The 14,260-nt window shown below is 36.0% G+C and overlaps 1 protein-coding gene across 1 annotated transcript in view; it reads left to right on the plus strand.

The window, feature by feature from the left end:
- Positions 1-875: 875 nt before the first annotated feature.
- The window catches only part of LOC136830214 (SET domain-containing protein SmydA-8-like), a 98,994-nt gene continuing 85,609 nt past the window's right edge, over positions 876-14,260 (plus strand). Inside the window, exons 1-2 of the mRNA XM_067089512.1 lie at positions 876-924; positions 5,823-5,929. The gene's annotated coding sequence lies outside the window, so the exon portion shown is untranslated. The remainder of the gene's footprint in view (positions 925-5,822; positions 5,930-14,260) is intronic.

Raw genomic sequence — 14,260 nt, forward strand, 5'->3', positions numbered from 1 at the left:
AAACGTGAATGTAATTACAATTTGCTCGTATTGCATTTCTGGATGACATACCAATACAAGCACCTTTTGCGGCATAGTTTCAATGAAATGAAACAAAATGAGGAACATATAACAAGATGAAAATGCCATCTGGAGAGCAAAGTTGATACTCATATCTACCTATCTAGACTTTCAATTGTCCTCGAGGAACCTAAAAGATCATGATTATAGGAAATTCTGATATAACTCGCTGTTATCTTATACTAAAGTCTCAGGCACTTTAATATGGCCATTAAAAACCATATGTTTTACTTAGATCATCATAATTCTGCCAGTTTTGCAAGAGATGACGATTCACACTAAAAATATCAAGAGTTATGTATTCTGAATCTTGAAAAATCTTTTTCCAAGAGTTTGTGTCAACAAAACAGGCAAGTGAACTAAAACGCTTTCTCCAGCACTGCTACTGACTGTGCAATTCATGTGCCCAGTGGCTGACCACACCTGTACTGGCAAGCAAATCTTATTCTCTCTTGTCTGCATCAAATCAAAATCCCTGGCGACTCATTGCAGTGCACAATTGAGCAACTTTTAAGGCCTCGTCACCATTGTATCTATTTAGTACATAAAAGAAACGTACAGTAGGCTACAATGAAAACTTGACATGAACATTGGATTATTCATCTTGCTAGGTTATACAGCAGTGATAATCCTGTTATTATTATTATTATTATTATTATTATTATTATTATTATTATTATTATTATTACTGATGACATTTTTTAATTTTAAAAAGTTTTCGCCTCGTTTGCTCACCAATAGAATTCAACTTCACACTTATTTTTTTGGTCTTCCTCGCCAATAGATGACGCCTCACCATGTTTGTTTTTAGTTGACATTAGACGTCACCCGTAATCCTTGACGGTCTGTCTGTGATTGTTACAGGTAAAGGAAGCTTATTTAAAGAGAATTACCTTCAGTTATCATACAGGCTTTATGTTACGTGATGTGAGAATATTGTGGTCCCATGGTGGCTGCCTTGGGGAACGCCAGGCCTTGCTAGACTGGAAATTTATCGTTTTCATCCTCAGATCTCTCTTGATGCCCTTCTCCATATTACAAAATCCTTGCTTCTTGTTATGCTAACCTAAGTCTCTTAAGGGGTATGATCTGTGGTTTTAAATGGCCTGGTAGAGATTTGAATAATTGAAAGACAAATTTATGGATATATTTGTTGTAGTTACTAGGCAAGTCTAATCCTTCCGGCCAGCCCTAGGAGAGCTGTTAATCAGCTCAGTGGTCTGGTAAAAGTAAGGTATACTTTTTTTTTAGGACTCTGCCTTTCAAAGCAGGTGCATTCAATTCTCGTCCATTGGGGATAGCCTAGTCAGTAGATGTGGGCTGTTTTAATTGATTTCCTAAGAAGTTCTATCCATTTCATGGTGGTGTCCCAGGTTATTTTAGTTTCCAACCTCAACCAGGGCCGGAAACCCATTTTCAGACTACTTTTACAGAACTTTTCACAGGCCATTCCCGAAGACATTGCTCCTGTGTTGTTTCCAAGCCACTTGAGCAGTGCTGAAACAACAACTTTTGTTTTTACGTAATGCAATGCTGGTCATGTTATTACCCTTAAAGAGTATTTTTCAGGTTGCATTCAACCTGATGTATAGGCCTAAATACCCATGGCAACAAAATGTACCAAGTTAATTGGCCCCTTGGGGAGGTAGTGCTGTCAGTGCACCTCACGTGGCGCACTGTAGGCATTGCATCTCACATGGCGCACTGTAGGCATTGCATAGGATTCATTTCAGCATTCCTTTGGTCCCTAGTGGCAACCCTTTTCATTCCTTTTACTGTACCTCCATTCATATTCTCTTTCTTCCACCATACTATCCAATGTCTCTTAACATTTGTATCATAGTGTTACACCTTTCAGACCTTTCTACCCTCCGTTTCCTTTTCAGCGCTGTATGACCTCATAGGTCCCAGCACTTGGCCTTTAGCCTAAATTCTATATCCCATTCCATTCCAAGATAATCGGTGCATGTTGTTTTTTCTCTCACGTGACTGACAACGTAACAAGCTTTGACTGTAGGTTCCAACATGTTGAATTATTCATTCAGTTCACAGGTTTATTGGATTTTAATTAAGTTTCCATTATATCAAAAGGCGTAGGCTACTGTTACCTTACTATATTACTTTTACACCCATGTTTTGGTATCACACACAGGCAACAGATGTTGTCAAATCCATGCTTAGCATTTTTATACTCAGATGTATTATATAAATAGGGTAAGAATGATTCAGTTTGCCCATTAGGATATACTGTACTTTGTATGAGTGTGTAAGCATGTATTCTTAGATTCATTTTTAATTACTTATAACTCCCTAGTAATACTTTTTAGTTATTGTGGTTACTTTACGCAGGCTTACTATCATCATTGCTATCATGTCCAGTGACAGTGGTTTTGTTGCTAAAGCACAGTACATTGGATAGACAGAACTGGTTCTTCCAAGCTGCTGGTTGTGGTTTTTTCATTTTTCACCTTGCTTAGCCTACAACCCATATTTTAACTTGAATGCCGCAGTAGGCTACATAGGGCAGTATCTTAGATAATGTTACAAACGGATGTTAAAGGAAATGATATACGACCTGATAGCGGGAGGTTTGGGGGCAGGATGCTCAGTTCCTTGGGCAACTCCCTTACCCTGGTCCAAAAAGTGGGGCAGTGGCACACAGAGATATCAGGGATATATCCCAATCCAGCATAACTGAGCCTAGGGTGCAGAGTCTTATTTGGTTGAAACCACTCCCTTTCCCTTCTCTGCCATACTTTTGCTTTGTACAGTACTCTTCATTGTTTCTAGGATTAAGCATTTTATTAAGACAACATGCACTCACAAAAAAACCTCACCTATAACAACTTTTTAGGTATAATGTATGCTCACAAAACGCCAAAATTTGCCAAATCTTTCACCTACAAATTGTAGAATTCACTATTTATAAAAGAAAATGCTGACCATCCTGAAAGATCATAAGTAACAACAACATTGGAGGAAAAACTCGGTAGTATCAAAGTACAGTATATCATGTCAAATCTTATATAAAAATACAAAGAAAGTTTTGAGAGCTTGCATGGTCCCATCAGTTTCACCAAAATTTAAAAGAATTACTAACTAAACAAAATGGGCTTTGAATGAAAATAGTTGGTTTTCTGGCTTAAGTACTTTGGATAATTTTCAAGAGGTTACTCAGCTAACCATTTGGAATGTTTACCTGATGATTTGTTTCTGTTGGTTGTTCACTGCAGTTTTGATGATCCTACTCATTTCATTTACCAGAAAGATCTGTCAACTTGTAGTGGCCCTTGTACATCAAGCTGTAGCAATTCAATTTAGCCTTAAACCACCAGTAGGCTTACCCCCCACCCCATAGTGTTTTCTTTGGCTTTGTGACAATGACTGGAGAGGGAATTCTCCTGTTTTGTCAGGAGTCTTTTCTCACCATTAGTTTTTCCTGGTCTCCATCCCTGCCAGTGCTCATTGGAGGAAGCCTTTCCCACAGAAAATTTAGTCCTCTTATTCTTTAGAGGACAAGGCAACTCTGGGAGCCCTTCACATTATGTAGGCCAAACCATTTCCTAAAATTATCAAATCAGCCTTAACTTGTATCTGGCTCTGTAGAACTAGACCATTCCCTGTTCCTATTAGGTAAAGAAGATGCAAGGACTTTTCTGTTCTTCTGTTCATATTTGAATTTACAGGAATGTCCCTTTTTTTGGGGGGGGACAATCCTGCACCTACATTAAAGTAACTCTTTCCACACAAGAGATATATGGCTTGTTTAAGAAATTTCTAATCTTGTATCCTGATTTACCTGAAGGTCATCCAACTGATATCATAATGACAAGCAACCACAGCAGCAGACTTTACTGTAAAAATTGTAACTAATAATTTTGGCTGCTCTTTGGAACCATGATTACAGTAAATGGTACCTTATAAGGGCCAGAACAAAGTTTACTGGGGGAACTGGAATGTTATCTGTAAGAATAAATGAACATAAAAGCAATACAAGACATTGTAATTTGTTAAATAGTCATTTGATATATAAGATGGGATGTGATCATACTATTGACTGGCTTGGAGTTATACTGTACTGTATGTCCAGTGCTTATCTTAAGAGCAGGGTAGTTGAATCACCCTTGATGGCAGGTTTCCTTAAGTGCAGTATGTCAGTAGGTCATTTCAAGTTGAACGAGGCCCCAGGATGGTTGTACAGTGATTAGCTTGTTGCCTTCAAGTGTGATTTCATAGTTTCAGTATTGATATTTTATACCAGTACAGTAATATACTGTACTTGAAAATAATTGTCCAATTTTTCACTGTTGTTCATTGACGAACTTTAAGTATTTTTGTAATACATATACAGTAATTATAGTTATGACAAATATTTTGACAGATAGGTACTTTGGTGTGTGGACAGTTTATGTCAACTGAGTTTTCATTTAACTTTGTATGACCATATCTGCATTTTCAACACTGGAGAAACTTTTGTGAAATATGCATTACATATACTCTGTTTCTTGACGTTGTGTTTTTCTTAATTTATTGAAATACAGTTCAATATTGATCTTCTGACATCTTGTTGGCTGACTCCACAATCTTTGTGTTGCATACAATGAAAGGATAATTTGAAAATAGAAAGCATGGACTTAGCCGTGATGTCCAGTGTATTCATAATTGTATTAATTGGTGTTTGCTCACTGCAAAGTGACCATTTTGGAGGGTTGGGGAAGTGTGGGATACATGCCTAGTGGCTTCATGTGGTTGTAGGTGATTCCACATGCTTGCATCACAGTGTAGATATGGGAACTTGCCTCATTTGGTACAGCCTGAAGAATATATATGCACTCTGGGCATACCTTGAACAGCTTATATTAATTACTGATCTCACTGTCTTGTTCAATCCACATTATTCATTAGCCCATAATAATTTAGTAGCAGTGAAAGCCAGCACTCCCATAATAAATTTATTTATTAACAATCATTGCTTGTTTGATATGTTCCCCTAGGTTCAGTTGGGAGTCTTTGGAGTCTAGAGTAAGTATAGATGTAAACAGTCTGAATTCTCATGCTTGAATTTGGCTAAACTCCCTATATAGATTTTTTCATAGACACTTCTTGCACTGAAGCTTCATCAAAACTCCCATGACTCTATGTTTTCAAACAGAAAAAACATCTGCTAGCCAAATACTGTAATCTATTTTGATATTATTTCAACTCTGCTTTGTGCTGTACAGGGAGATTTAAGGCTTTCATAAAAGTCATGCTTTGTAAAAACTGAATACCCTAAACAACATGAGTTACTCTGTGCTGTGATTCACCGGTTTAGAATTATTTGACTGTTTTAACTTTATCTTAATAAAAGTACTCCACTCTCTCTACAATTGTAATGCCTCCAGCAGTTACCTTATACAGGCTAGGGACCTATGTGTATTATTATTTTCTTTTCAATGGCCTAAGAATGTGTTTTTGCAATTTTTGCTATATTAGGCTAATTGTTTCCAGCATTTAACATATTCATCTGATAGTTTACTTTGTAGATTTCATTTTTGCCAGTATTATTGGTGCAGATCCTTTTTTTTTTTTTTTTGCCATTACTATTTTGGTTAATATCTGTATTTACATTTTTTTCACTTTTCAGTAAGGTTAGGCTCGACAGTGTACATGTCAGACTTAAAAAGCACAAGATAAGCAGTTGGAAACTGTTATGCTGTATGCAAAAAGCTATTCTGTAATGAATATAGGCTGACAATTATTTACCTATTTTTGTCCAATAGCACAAGAGGAAGTAGAGAAATCACCAGTTTCTGTTGAATGACACTAACTTCCTAATGTGGAGGAGCTGTGTAGTGAGGAACCACAACCTTTGACTGACCAAACATGGGTAAGCTTTATATTTTACATATTTATCAGGATGGAGTGGCAAAACTCCCTTTGCCCTACAGTGACTTAATTTATGTAATGTTAGGTCATACTGTATGTCCATAGATGTGTGACATAAATTAACTTAGTTTGCTTCCGGGTAGTTCTTCATTATGAATTTAACTTCTCTTCATGAATAAAATTGTACAGATAATTTAATGGGCATGTCATGTATTGTAATTTAGAGCATCCCTATTGCTGTGCTAACATTTTATTTTAACTATTCTCCACCCGAAACCCATGGCAAACTGATGAGGGTCCCTTATAATTGTGAAAGGAGTAAACGTATTATGCTCAAAAAGGTATGCTAGTAAATATCTGTGTGTGGCTTGTGCAGTGTATTGATTATACACTTCATACTGTTGTCAATAAATTATTAATGTCTTTATGCCAAAGCAGTTCCTACTGTAAGTTGCTATGAGATGTCAGAAATCATGCACAGGTGACAGCCAATAGTGTTGTTGTAGAATACAGTAAATCCAAGGGTAAGATTCAACTCATATTCAGTATGCTCCATTACCATGGACATTACACTTTACTCTGTGTGTATAGGAAAAAACTGAAGGAAAAACTGAAAGAATGCATAAAGAACAACAGTGAATTTTGAGAAACAACTAGACTCATTGATTTCTGTTCAGTCTTTAGCTAACGTACTGATATCTGTATACTGTACAGTAGTATTTTGTACGAGGGAAGTTAAGGGAACTTTAGAGAGAATGCTCACTCTGATATCCAATAAATGTAATTTTTTAAATGACCCGTTACTCCATTTTACTGTAACTTGACCCCTGCCTATTCGCAGTTCAGGATTTGCGGCTTCACCTATTGGCGGATTTTTCTGTGGAACTTATCCAAATTATTCACAGAAAATATGGTAATTCACAGATTTTGTCATCAAGCAACATTCACTAATTACTATATTTTCATGTTATTTTCGTGACAAAATACATTTTTTATGATAAAAAAATTATTTACAAATTTTTAAATACAGTATTATATTAATGTAAACACAGAAAAATACCAGTAAAATGTATTTTTTTCAATGTGTATTTAAATATTTAGGTACTATACAGTACTTAACTCTACTTGTGAATTCCCAATGTTTCCCCTCTGTACTGCAAAAAGAATATTGGACAGCTTCAATACTGTATGAGAAAAAATGACTGTACCTTAAGTTTTCACACTTAACTGTAAGCTATATATTTTTAAGGTTAATGTTATAAGATGACTTTGAAACATTAAAGTGTTTTAGAATGATAGTTTAAGGTGTATATGGTGTAGGATAGTAGTTTAAGGTATATTTGGTGTTTGAACTATTGAAATAGGCAGTTATAAGCATTCTTGGGGGGGGGGATTGTTTGTGTTTGAACTATTAAAATGGGCAGAGACAAGCATTTTTAAAGGGGGAGTGTCAAGTTTTGCAGATTTTAGCTACCCGTGAATACCGGGGGCTGACTGTATGGCTTTTATTTCTGAGCCAGTAGTAGTTCAACAGATTAAAGAAAAATGAGCACTCGGTTTTCTATGAATATCCATCTTCTGTCCATTACTTCCCCCTTCTCCCACCAGGGGACCAATAGTACAAACACTCATAGCTGATCAGTTTACTTCTGTCGCTGGTTTCGGTAGGAGGTCGACAGATGCACTCAGTTTTGTGTTTGTTTATTCTTTTATTTTTTTTATATTCATTTGGTAGGGACCTGCAGTAGTTACTTTAATAGGCATTATTCCAGTTTTATTGATCCTCATGATATGTTTTTGCTGAGGGAAAGGTTATGATTAGATAACTATATGAATTGTAGTTGCATGAAATGCAGTAATTGATCAGGAACGGAGAGAGCTTGTTTGGTTGTAGAAACAATTATAGAGAGTAATACTTGTAAGACTTAGGTAAAGGGATGCATGTCTTTTTACTTCCCCATTTAATAATTGGTTAGGTCCTCTGCTGCTTCTCTTTGATCTGTTACTCCAAATGAGCTTCCCATCGATTCAGGGCAGTCTCTCTGGCGTATTTTTGGTAGCTAAGACTTATCCTGCAGACCTTTTCTATGGCAGGAGGGCAATTGCTTGTACTTCTGTTGATTGATGAATTAGGTGTCTGATATACAACCAGTGTATAAGTGGTCACAATTTCTTTTTTGAAGAGGTTGATTGCTTTCTGTAAGGAGACGTAAATGTATGATTTTGTGGAAATAGAACCTTCATTTGAGCCGTATTTTATTAGGTGGCTTGTATATGTTCAAGGCTTTAATTTAGTTCATGAAAAGGGAGCCTCTCCTAAGATAATTCTTTCTTACCACCATATGTTGGAGAAAGAAAACTACTTTTTAATATAGGGGTCTCTTTTCAAATATTGGGGGAGCATTGGGGAAGGACTAGCCCCTGCACAGGCTTTTGATTTTGGAATTGAAGATATTCTCACAGTTCAGGGTTTTCTTGTGGAGAAGTTTTGCTTTTTTTTTGCGACGTTTATTACCGCTGGTCACTTCTAAGAGATTGTCAGTTCTTATAGGAGTTTTTTTTTTTTTTTTTTTTTTTAGCAAAGCCTAGGTTTTTCTCATCAAGGTCATAAGATTTTGGGAAATTTTTTTGACCTGGGAAGAGTCAGGCTTGGGCTCTTCCCTGTTACCTGCACTTAGGTCAACAGTTGGTCTCCTATCATATTTGATGTTAGTTTAAGCTCTTATGGGAAGAAGGATCCAATCCTTCAGATGCCTCAGTTTAGGTGTGCAGTGCAATCATGGGAGATCTAGAATTTTGGGAGTTTAACCAGTATTGGTGGAGGTCTGTTATACCTATAATCCCAAATTTTTAGCAGTCAGAGGTACTTCAAGCAGTGTGCATGTAGAGTGGACCACAAATAGCAATGTTATCAGACAAGCCACCTTCCCATCTTTAGGTATACTGTATATATATACTGATACACATATGTAAGTATATGTACATAATGTGTATGTTTATATTTATACTGTACATTATAGGCAGTCCCTGCTTACTGGCGGCATCGGTTAACGGCGTTTTGGTGTTAAGGCGACGTCGTTGTTCAGATTTTTGGTGCCAGTAAGTGATTTTCGGTGCTGGTAAGTAGTTTATCGGCATTGGTAAGCCATTTATTGGCATCAGCAAGCAGTTTATCAGCACTGATAATCGGTTATCAGCACTGGTAACTGGTTAACGGCACCATAAGAAGTTTATCGGCACTGTTATTGCTGATTTTCGGTTATTGGTGATTTTCAGTTAGTGCCGCTTGGCTGGAAACGGAACCCCCGCTATTAACCAGGGACTGCCTATGTATATACTTATGACATCATTAAATATTTTTTATCCAACTAGATGTTGATGTCATTATTGTTTATTCCTTTTACTCAGAATATAAAAGACCCTTCTTTGGAAAGAAGCAGGGAAGATTGTGACATTTCCTTTGGTTGTTCTGGATAGGAACAGTGTGCTAAGGGATCAACTAAACAAGAGGAATAGTATTTTGCTTACAGAATGTGTCTGAATTTCAACTTGGTCAGTTTCTTTAAGAACTAATAAGTCTGAATGTAGATATATTCATGACTTGGAACAGAAGCTTACCAATATTTAACTTCCTATTAACTTCCCCTTATAAGTCTTCCAGCTGATTTGGCAGGCGTTTTCAGCAATATTAGTTGGTTACGAAAACTTACGTCTCTCATTTTATGATTGGAGGAGAGATATTTATCAAGTTTAGAGGATCCCAGGAATATAGGATGTTCCTTTTAGTACCTTGGTGTCTTAGGAGGAATGATTTTGGCTTCTGTTGCCTCTTTTGTATATTTCTCTAGAACTCATTCTTGAGAAAGTTCTTCTAAAACTTCCCTTTGCTAAAGTTTTCTAACCTTCCACATTTTTCCGAGGTCCACATTGACTGGTGTAGACTGAAGATCTATCCTCAAGTTGGCAAGAGGTTCAATTACTAATGTTTTCAGAGGTATTGTTTAGTTTCTCTCTTTTGGAGTTGGCTGGAGGTATTTCCTGAGCATGCACCTCTTTAGGTAACTTCATTAAGTTGTTAGCTTCCTAATTACTCTAAATGCTATCAGTTCCAGTTATTAGAGTTTTTAGGTCTTTGTCTTCCTATGCTATAGGTAATGCTATAATGTTCTAGACATTGGTTACAACCTGGACCACAGGAGGTCTTAAGGTTGGGTGTAATTAAGGTGCCTGGTACACTGTAAGTCCTTTTAGGAACCTTGATGGATTTAGTTTTGCCTCCAAAGCTGTTTGAGTCTTTAGTAAAAGCCTCTTGAATCAGTTAAACTCCTCTTGGTAGCCTGAGGACCTGTGATATGGGAATACTGGCTTTTGCTTTAATGATACTAGTCTTTTAGTCCTGACATAGGAAGAGAGCAAAATTTCTGTTTTGAGGTAAGCTTGTTAGAGACGATATTAGTCATTTTATGTTTAAGGAAGAGTGAACACTACTATGTTTAAATGTTCTGCCCCCTTTTCTGTTAGTTGGTCAAATTAACACACATAACCTCATCCTGAGTTATTACCATGCTGGAGGTAATTATTCATTATGAAAATTTCAGTGGACGTACTCAGTCACTGAGATAATTAATAGTAATGGAAAGGGACTCAACATCCAGAGGTTGACTGTAGACACTGGGCTATGGGCATCCCCTGTTATGGACCTGTTTGAGACCAAGGGGAGCTAGCTGTCTTTTTTGCTAATTTTTTGTTCACCAGTGCAAAGTCCTCTAGCTTGGGCAGGGACACCAAGCTGTTCCTTGGGTAGGTCTAGACCACAATGCCTTTCTTACTCTTGCTAGGTTTCAGAAAGTCATCAGTGTATTAGGACAACTTTGTAAGTTTTCTCTTGGCATTTATTACCCCAAGTGACCAGGGAAGGTTGGGTTTCCAGTTTATTTCAGTGGTGGACGCAAGCAACCAAGAGATGAAAGGTTTCATCACAATCCCACAAGTTACAGGTGACTGCATGGTGTGGTCCATTGGTTCTGGTGAGGTCAAGGCGGGATCTTGCAGTAATATGATTATCAGTGCCTGAAGAGAATCTACTAATTGGTTCTGCCAACATCACTGATCCAGAATATATATACAGTATTGTGGATCAGGTTGCCACACAACCAAGTGGAATTGCAGAACTCCATAAGACACATGAGTGGTTTAAACCATCATGCAATATCAAGCTTTTTCATACAATATGTAGAATAAAGAACTCAAAATATAGCAAGAGAGAACAGGAATAGCTATGAAGGAAGCAAAATTGGAATTGAAGGCAAGTAGTTTTAATGACTCGTCCAAAAAAATTGCAGAACATAAGAAGATATCAGGAGTGGTTTAAACCATCATGCAAGATCAAGCTTTTCATACAATATATATAATACAGAACTCAAAATATAGCAAGAGAGAACAGGAATAGCCATGAAAGATGCAAAGTTGGAATTAAAGGCAAGTAGTTTTAATGACTCGTCCAAAAAAATCCTCATACAAAAGGGTAACTAACAAAACCACTGGATAAAGTAACAAGGGGAAAATAATAAAGTAATGCAATCAGCCAGTGATTCCAAGGAAGATAATATCCAAACTAATAATATGTACAGAAAAATCATAAATGAAAATATATATGAAGTTCTTAAACCATACAATTAGAGGATTCTGCAAACCATGAAAAAATTGAAAAGATGAAGAAGGAAGAAAGCTGTAATAAAATAGAAAAGTCTCTTGACAGTGCTTCATCATCAATAAAACTTAATACTAGGCTACCCCTACTGATGAGTCAGATGTATCAGTAGGACCAAAAGTAAGAGAAACCAAAATATACAGATCACTGGAACTTCAAGATGCAGGGGAAGGGCTCCAAACAAAAGAGCAAAAAGTGATGATAAAGACCAAACTCCAGTCTTAAATAAACAATGATAATAACTTTGATCTGAAATCCAAGACTGAGCAACAAACTATTTTAAGTTCAAGTATGTTATCCAGTGAAGAAAATAAAGCTGACATCATAGAGATAAGTGGAAAAGGAAATTGAGTAAATTCCATTATTCATCAACTTGATAAAAGATATTCAGTGAACACCTAACAGAGATGAAATGATTGAAATCAGTCATAGATCCTTAATGTAGATGCCATAATGTTTCATAAAAGAATTAAATGCACTTCCCAAGATCAGTCAACAGTCAGCATATAATGTAACCACCAGAATTATTAATAACAGAACAAGACAGATGAAAGATACAGCATAAACTGATGAAACAAATTGTTCATGTGCAGTGCTCTTAAAACAGAAATACTAAAAATTTCAGTTTGGAACACCAAAAATAAATGATAAATAATTGAAAGAATATAGATTAACAAAAAGTGAAGAACCAAAACTACAATAATAATACCAATGATCATTAAAATAGCTTCATTAAAAAGTCAAAGAAGAATAGCAAAGTAGCAAATTACCATGATCTTACAACTCTTACATAAACTTTGAGTCCTTATAATATAAAATGGAATGTAAACATAATTCAAACCAGAATCTGTAAGTGAATTACAAAGATTGATATCAAAATGTAATCTGTTGTATCCAGTGCATTGGACAGTATGACAAATAAAAATTACTAGCTGGCCAGTCTGTCCTTGGAAACTGATGCTGAACTTGGAACTGGAATTTACTTTCATAATAAAAAGTGATAAAATTCAGTTGTGCATTTCAACATTTTTCCATTTCATATAATGTATGTATCTGGTAGTAACCATGTAACTTTGTAATATATAGAAGCAGCCAAACTATCATTATAAATAGAGTTACAGAGTGCATTGTCATTGCAACAATCATTACTACTGCCAGGTGACTTCGTTTATGCAACTGTGGAATTCAGAGTGTCACTGTTGACAGATTCGGCACAGAAATAGAACCAGTTTTTCATATGAAATGTATACAAACTTTTTCCAGACACTCATTATTTTGTCATCAGTTTACACCTCTCGATGCTCAGTTCCTTCAGTAAACAATGTGATGTGAGTGGTATGTCTGATGATTTATATTCTGTGGATCATTATCCAATAATAATTTACACCTTTGCTCAGTTCCTTCAGTAAACAATGGTGTGAGTTTCATATATTCTGTGGATCACAATAATAACTGTAGTTTCATATTACAAATAAAGCAGACTGGGAAAAATGTACCTTATTCAGTCAGATTATACTTATAATCTTTTAAGACCATAGTGATACCTGTAAATACCTTGTATCACCCATTTTGTTTAGGTGCTGAAGATAAATGCATCTAAACCCTTCAGCCAGTAACAGCAAAAAGAAAGTCCCTTGGTGGTCTAAAAATTATCAGAATTAATTTATCACAAACACAGAATTAGAGCTATAAATTGCATCATTTATAAAATTACAGTTACCATTGAAAATCTTAGCCTCTCATAGGTGACAAAATTATAAAAATAAATTTAACTATCTCTTTCAAAACAGTGAAACAAAAATACAATTGATATTAAGAAAACCAAGAATGAAGTTATTAAAGGGAAAATAATATCATGGAAACAATGTTTCTCAGCACTACTGCATTGAAAGAAATCTGGCACAAATTTAGATAAATTAGTGATTCAAGCACAAGACCACTGAGATGTACCTTAATATATAGTGGGCAGAGAGTTTATGATTCATATGCAGCATCAAATCTAGTATGCTTGGAAAACATGTAGATTATATTAACAGTGAACAAAATCTTGATGAATACTTGCACCTGACAAATCACCATTTTCATTCCACAAATTATATGAAGCCAGTGTGAATGTTGAAGTATGTTGGGCCCCAGTTTAGTTAGGCATTCAAGGGAATGAGGATGCTGTTCGGGCAGCCAAATACAGGCAGTCCCCGAGTTACGACAGAGATCCGTTCCTGAGGCAGCGACTTGAGACGGATCTTAACTTTTAAAAATTTATAAAAATTTTAAAAAAAAGTTGTGAAAGCCTTACCTTTAATCCTGTGGTAGGCTACCACACTGGAAGGATGGTGACATTTATTTATTTACATGAGGGAGCTCAGAAACTAGTATCTAGCCTAACGTTGCCTTAACTTTGGATTTTTGCCTTAAGTCCGAGATGAGTTTTTTATGAATATTTTTGAAAAGCGTCATAAGATTGGATCGACTTAAGCTGAGACTGTCGTAACTCAGGAACTGCCTGTAGATCAAATATACCTGGTCCTGTTGGGATTTGTCATTATCTCATAATCCCATCATCTTCAGTTTTATTTAAAAAAAAAAATAAATGATTGAACAGAGTATTTTTAACATTAAACC

Source organism: Macrobrachium rosenbergii, chromosome 46 (genome assembly GCF_040412425.1).
Source record: "Macrobrachium rosenbergii isolate ZJJX-2024 chromosome 46, ASM4041242v1, whole genome shotgun sequence".
NCBI lineage: Eukaryota > Metazoa > Arthropoda > Malacostraca > Decapoda > Palaemonidae > Macrobrachium > Macrobrachium rosenbergii.